Source organism: Eurytemora carolleeae, unplaced genomic scaffold (genome assembly GCF_000591075.1).
Source record: "Eurytemora carolleeae unplaced genomic scaffold, Eaff_2.0 scaffold238, whole genome shotgun sequence".
NCBI classification, from domain to species: domain Eukaryota; kingdom Metazoa; phylum Arthropoda; class Copepoda; order Calanoida; family Temoridae; genus Eurytemora; species Eurytemora carolleeae.
The window spans coordinates 106131-114045 of record NW_019396256.1 but is presented as its reverse complement, the minus strand read 5'-3'; positions in this window follow the sequence as shown (position 1 = coordinate 114045).

The window sequence follows — 7915 nt, the reverse complement described above, 5'->3', positions numbered from 1 at the left end:
GTTTTGTATATAATAGATGTTTTGTATATAATAGATGTTTTGTATATAATAGATGTTTTGTATATAATAGATGTTTTGTATCAACATGTTCAAAATTCACAGGTATCATGATTAGAGCTAAAGGATTTGAGTCTTTGCCACAAACTCAGATTTTCTACTCCCTATATATTTGCAACCCGATGCCGTAGACCTCAGATATTTTAAGCATTGAATTCTGGTAGATCACATAATCTAAGTTTGAAATATCAAAGGTTTACGCCATCAAGTTGCTAAGATATAGGGGTTAGAAAATTTGAGTTTGTGACAAAGACTCAATTCTTTTGTGATGACCAAATGAACCAAAAAAAGATTTTATATAAATTTTTGTATCTTTTATTAGAAAATATTCTACAGAAATAGAGTCAAATTGTCTAATCTCTATATCTGTGCAACTTCATGGTGTAAACCTTAGATATTTCAAACTTAGATTATTTGATCTAACACAATTCATAGTTTGAAATATCCAAGGTTTACGACACTGGGTTTCAAAGATATAGGGATTTGTGAAAAGGCTCAATTTCTCTAGAAAAGCATAGCATTCATACAATAATGCTAGCTGTATTCTTTTGCTATTTAAATAGAAGGAAATATAATGTAAAAAGAAAGATATATATATTTTTATTTTCTGACAATTTTGTAAATTAAACCAATATTATTTGTATCCGTATCTTAAGACCAAATAGATTCTAGTACAATAGATGGCAACGTAGAATGTGTACACTCCCATTACAGCTGCATTCTGACGTCACATATGTCAATTCAGTTTTGTGTCCGACAAAAGTATTAATAATACTGAAATTTTAGAATCAAGAGCTTATCTTACAGTTAATTAAGTGCAATTTTATGTGTTCTTTATTTTCTGTTCTGCACTTTTTTATTAATCTTGGAAAACATGTCAACCAATGTGAAAACAATTTAGTTTTCCTTGTTATATTTGACACTTGTGACGTTGTGTATATTTGGTCCATTTCTTTGTTACCACCTATTGTACTTGATAATCTATTTGCTTAAGACTAAATGTTACGCGACCACGTCACGTATGTAATGTTCTATAAAGATGATGGCCCCTGTGTGGTTGCGCTGAAGAGATTCTGAAGTACCCCTGAGTCTTCGTACTGTGAGTGGGCAGAAGTTTCCAGAAGCCGGTTTCTAAGAACTTGTTTATAGTATAAATCTAGCGTACACTTTTCGGCGCAGTTGAATTTCGATCTTAAAACGTTTTGTAAGACGCCATATATATGAGGAGAGGAGCACCAGATCTTATCATAACAATGAAAATACGTACATACGGACACTCAGACTCACGGACACTCAGCCACACGGACATACAGACACACAGACATGCGGTCACAGAATCTCACGGACATACTGACATATGGACACACGGAAACAGAACATGTGGACACATAGACGTACTCATCACGTACATACGCTGCAGTTGAGTTACAAAAGTACTCCAGTAAACTTTTCTTTTTTAAATTTAAATTTGTTATTAATTATTGGGTATAGATAATTCTAATGCAAAAATGTAATTGTATTTATTTCTATTTTTTCAAATTATGTAAATTTCAGCGCAAAATACTGAGCTATAAGTTATAACTATTTTTTTGTCTTTTGTCCATGGCTATTGGCTAAGTATGAGAACTTCTTTGTCTTTTATCAATGGCTAAGTATGAAAGAAAGTTAGAGAAATTATTCGTTCTTGTCTGAAAGTAAGAAAGTAAGTAACTTATTCTTCTTTGTCTTTGTTGATAGCTAAGTAAGATAGAAAGCTAGAGAATATCTAAAGAAGAAAATGTCCAATGAAGCGAAGAGAATTATATTTCATGTAAAAATATTATTCCCAAATATCTGACCATATATATATATAAAGGGGGAATATGTAGAACCTCTATTTCCTACCCGTTCCCTAAAGTATTCCCCCCCCCCATATATAATCCCTCCTGTCCCCCCACTATTCCCTCAGTATTATCAAACAACTGCTGGTGTGTAATAGGAAATGTCTTCTAGTATGTTTATTCATATTAACTCTATTACATCTTATATTTAGATAGATAGATAGATAGATAGATAGATAGATAGATAGATATATTAATAATAGAAAAATAATTTAAGTATATATATCTGGATAAATGCATTTAGAAATAAGGAGATTAGTAAATTTCTTATTATTTGAAGGTGTTCTCTGTTTCTTTTATCTTTACTTTATTATGCACAAAAATCTATCTATCAATATATCTATCTATATCTATCTATCTATCTATCTATCTATCTATCTATCTATCTATCTATCTATCTATCTATCTATCTATCTATCTATCTATCTATTCCATCCCAACCCTTTCTATGGACCCATCCCAACCCTTTCCATGGACCCATCCCAACCCTTTCTCTGGACCTATCCCATTCCCATCCATTTCTCCGGACCCATCCCAACCCTTCTCCGGACACATACCAACCCTTTCTAGCTCCAGACCTATCCCAACCCTTTATCCTAACCCTTTCTTCGGACCCATCCCAACCCTTCTCCGAATCCATCCGAAACCTTTCTCCGGACCTATCCCATTCCCAACCCTTTCTCCAAACCCATCCCAACCCTTCTCCGATCAAAAACATACCAACCCCTTTATACGGACCTATCGCAACCAATTATACTAACCCTTTCTTCAGCCCCATCCCAACTCTTTCTCCGTACCCATCCCAACCTTTTTTCCGGACCCATCCCAACACTATCTCCGGTCCCATCAAAACCCTTTCTCTGGACCCACACAACCCTTTCTCCAGACCAATCCCAATCATTTCTTCAAACCCATCCCAATCTTTTCTCCGGACCCATCCCAACCCTTTATACAGACCCATCACAACCCTTCTCCAGACCCATCCTAACTCTTTATGTCAACCCTTCACTTGACCCATCCCAATCCTGTCACTGGACACATCCCAACCCTTCATCCGGACCCATCCTAACCCCTCTTCTGATCATGTCCAATTTCTTTTTCTAGTCCAGTCCGGCCCCATTCTCCAGTCCTGTTCATTTGTCTGTTCATTCATTCTATTATCTGAAATTCTATCACCCTACTCTCAATTTTTCAAGTATGTACATTCTTCCTTCCCCTTTCCCTCCCCTATATGTCTCCGACAACCTTCCCCCCCCCCTGCCCCGGAATAGCACGGTCTATTAAAGCCAAGGGAAGATGAGGGAAATATCAATTCCTTCCCCCAAATTGCGGTTGACATTTCATTTCGTAATGTTTGTAATTCTAACGAAATTTAGTCGAATTTGCATAATTTTTATTTTCATCCCCCCCTCATCCTACCAACCCATATACACAATTTACTCCCCCCCCCCACCCCCCTCTAAACAAAACATTCTCTAGTTTGTGCTGAAATTATTTTTTTTTGTGTTGCGATTGTCTAAATCCAAAAAAACAAAGGATAATTTTGATCTGCAATTATATCATTTTCTTAAGGAAAAAGGTAAACAAAAGAAAGATAGCCAGGCAAAGTTTTTAATGACTTTTTAGAATGGCTCTATTTAAAAAAAAAACATATACTAGAAGGGAAAAACTAATGTGTTTAGTTTTACACTTTACAGGTTCAATTCTGCTTTCAGGTTTTAATGTTTTTCTTTCTTCAACTATTTACAAACTAAACAATTTGATTACATTTCAAACCCGATACACAATGGTACCAATATGAATATGAAAAGAATACCAATCTGAGTATCAAAGGAGTACCAATTTGAGTATCTAAAGAGTACCGTATCAATCTGAGTATCAAAATAGTACCAATCTGAGTATCAAAAGAGTACCGTATCAATCTGAGTATCAAAAGAGTACCAATCTGAGTATCAAAAGAGTACCAATGTATCAATCTGAGTATCAAAAGAGTACCAATCTGAGTATCAAAAGAGTACCAATCTGAGTATCAAAAGAGTACCAATCTGAGTATCAAAAGAGTACGTACCCATGATAACAGACCCTAATTTATTAAATGGGATGATATCTTCGACAGAGGTTAAAGGATGCCTTTGGAACTCGGGCATATAGTGAAATTAAATGGTCAATTGAAATTACTTCGCAGTTCCTTTAAGAGAAAAATTTAAATTGTCTGTACATCGCATCTACAAAGTCCTAATAACATTTCTCAGGGATGATGTTTCTTTATACGCGAATATTCTGTATGTAAAGAGTGCCACTTGTGTTACCCATGCTAATTTATGCATTATAAGAAAATATTTTCTAACCACCACTGCCTTAAATCCCCGGGCAACGACTTCTGGCGTCTACACCCTGGGTACCAAAACTGCAAACGATCCAAATTTAGGCTGAATTACTCACAAATTGTGCCATAAATCTACGAAACAGTTCCAAAATCTACCGGAATTATCATCATTTAAACCCCGGCTCCTCTCTTTGTCTCAATTGAGGCTCATGCAACCAATTCTCAGAGGAGATAAAAAGATCAAGGATCCATTTCAAAGACAAAGTTTGTGGTTTGAAAGGGATTGTCCACGTGGTTTTAGATGGTGTTTCATTTTTTACCGATATTTAGTTCAGGGTTACGCTTGCGTTGTACTTATTTGTATATTCAGAAAGTGATAATTTTCAGCAATTTTTGCTGTTGAAATCCACACGTTTCATTTTGTAAGATGCAGATAGAAACAAATATATCCGTCGATATGAGAACTAAATTGTCTTTTTTTAACCTTTTTAAAAAACTAACTTGACTTTACATTACACTTTTTGGTTGTTGGAAGGGTTTTACCGTTATATTGAATTCAATTTACGTCAATGTTTAATTCTGACAATTTCATGTGTCTTAAGCAGAAATATACATAAACAAGTCTTTTTATAATGAAACCACAACTGAAAATAATGATTTAAATAAAAATAATATGATTGATATCGGTTGCAATCTGGATCTTGGAACACTTTTAATGGTGCCGTTGTTTTTGTGATTTGAATGAAATCTATTAAACATATTGATCCCACTCTCAACTAAGTTTTCAATGTATAGTGCAGTGATTTGCAGTACACTGACCGAAGAATAGTGGGGTTTAGTGTAGAGTGCACCAAAGGTTAAATTGTGGTCTTCTCTTTTACGGGTAAATTTAATCTGAGTACAAACAAACAAAAATTAAAACTTTTCTCTGAAATTATGGTATTTCTTTTAAATCGAGTTTTCTTTTATACTCATTGCTCATTGATATGTCAACAACAGAGATTGAAATCTGTAAACTTCTACAGAGAAATTAAAAGAATACATCTTTTATAATAACTGTATCTTTACATTATATTCAGTGGTAAATATTTAAATTCTATCCAACTATCTATCTAAAACTATGAAGCTATGTATCTAAATCTACCTATTAAGTTCTTTATCTCTATATAAATCACTATAAGTTGATTCTTATATCTAACTTTGAAGCGATGAGTATTGTGTATCTATACCCATTAGTGACGAGACCATTAACTTTTAGTGAAGTTGTTTTAGAAGGATCTTGTCAAAACAAAACTTGATTGTACTCATGAAAAAACGATATTCAATTAAATTTTTGAATTTTTTTTTTACAGGGTGACCTGTAAAACATGAAAATCTAAAAAACTTTTGCAATTAATAATTATTTAATTATCTTAAAAACTTTACTTTTCATGTTTTAGGTATTTAGATCTTTAAAAGAAGATTCCAAAAATATCTTTAAATTTTTTCTAGCAAAAAAATTGACAATTTTATAGATTCAAAACTAAATTACAGGGTGTTCTTTTGGTTCTTTTCCGAATTCAAAATCTTGTTTTTTTTGGTTTTTTTAAATTGAAAATTTAATAGAAAACCCAATTTTGAAGTTACGTCAAATATAAAATATGTTTTGAAAACAGGAAATCCTAAGGAAAGCGCAGGAACAGACAGGACAACATTTAGTTTAATAAAAAAGGCACTTTAAAAAAAAACTTCACCCGGTCAAAATTGACCTTCTCGTCACTAATGGGTTTTAATCTATCTTTCTCTAACCTTAAAGCTATGATATATTTCTATCTATCTATGAAACTATCTGTGTCTATCTATCTCAAAAACTTAATTACTCTCCCACACTGCCAGGCTCTCAAGCCGTATAATTGCAACTGTTAAGCAAGTGTTGCATGGCTGGCCTGAGTATTTATCTGCCTGAAACTGCTTGAAACTGACCCAATTCTGCATGAGATGAAGAATTGCCAACTAAGATTGGTTTCCCATGTATCAGGGTGGTCCCCTGCAATACAGGAACGTCTCTACTCTGCTATCTTGAACTTGGAGAAAGGTTTGAACCACTGAGATTTGGTTCCTGCGGTGCAAACTTGGATTCCAGTAAGTATTGGCTTCTCCTACTGTTCAAACACCCTGAGAAATATGTTTATGATAAAAAAGGACCAATTTAGTACTCCAAGTGGGACCTGGAGATACAGTTTAGTGCTCCAGGTGGGACCAGGAGACACAATTTTGTACCCCAGGTTAAACCTAGAGACACAGATTAGTACTCCAGGATGAACCTAGAGACAGATACAGTACTCCAGGTGTTACCAGGACACACAGTTTAGTACTCCAGCTTGTACTCCAGGACCAGGTATGCCTGGAGACACAGTTGTGTAATCCAGGTTGAACCTAGAGACACAGTTTTGTACTCCAGGTTGAACCTAGAGACACGGTTTAGTACTCCGGGTTGAACCTAGAGACATACACAGTTTAGTACTCCAGGTGTTACCAGGAGACACAGTTTTTACTCCAGGTTGAATCTACAGACACAGTTTAGTACGCAAGGTAGGACCTAGGACATGAGACTCCAGGTTGAGCCTTGAGACACAGTTTAGTACTCAAGGTGGGACCTAGAGACACAATACTCGAGGTGAAACCTAAAGACAAAGTTTAGTACTCCATGTGGAACTAGAGACACAATGCTCCAGGTGGGACCAAAAGACACAGTTTAGTACTCCAGATGGACATAAAGACACAGTTTATTACTGCAGGTGGGACCTAGAGACACAACTTAGTACTCCAGGTGGAACTAGTGGGACTAGGAGACTGCAGTTTAGTGCTCCAGGTGGGACCAAGATACTTTAGTTTAATGCTCCAAGTGGGACTAGGAGACTTTAGTTTTTCAAGTGAAACCAGGAGACTACAGTTTAGAACTCCAGGTGGGACCAGGAGACTATATTTTAGTACTCCAGGTTGGACCTAAAGAATCAACATAGTACTCCAGATGGTACTTTGAAACTCAGTTTTGTACTTAAAGTCTAAGACTTGAAACTCAAGTCTGAATCAGCAGACCCAGTTTAGTACTATATGAACGATCTAGAGTAAACCTGAACCTCTTAACATTAACCTTCTCATTAAAAAGCTGTCTTTGGTTACTTCTAGTGTTCCGACATTATAACAAAATCTAGGCGTCCAGGGGNCTAACTTTACTTTTTAACTTTACTTTTTACTATTTTAATATTGAACTGATATTTTATATATGTATACGGCAGAAAAAAAAACTTAGTAACTAAATGCATTTGCAGTATTAACTTATTATTGAAAAATGAATATTTAATTTTTATACGGATTAATGTAATGAAATGATTATAGTTATATTATTGTGCAAGTCACATGAAAGTATGTAGCAAATATCGTGTAAACATTATATTCTGTAAACCTGCAGTACGTTGTAAATTTTTAACTATTTATGTTGTAGACTTATACATAATGACATTATTCATTGAAACAGTGTTTCAATTGAATACGTAGCATGATCCAATTAAATCATGAGATATACTTAAATTATGTTATTAACATGTGCGGAGATAGCTTAACTATGCTATATCTATTCTCGCTAATCATATAAATACGCACATTAAACTTT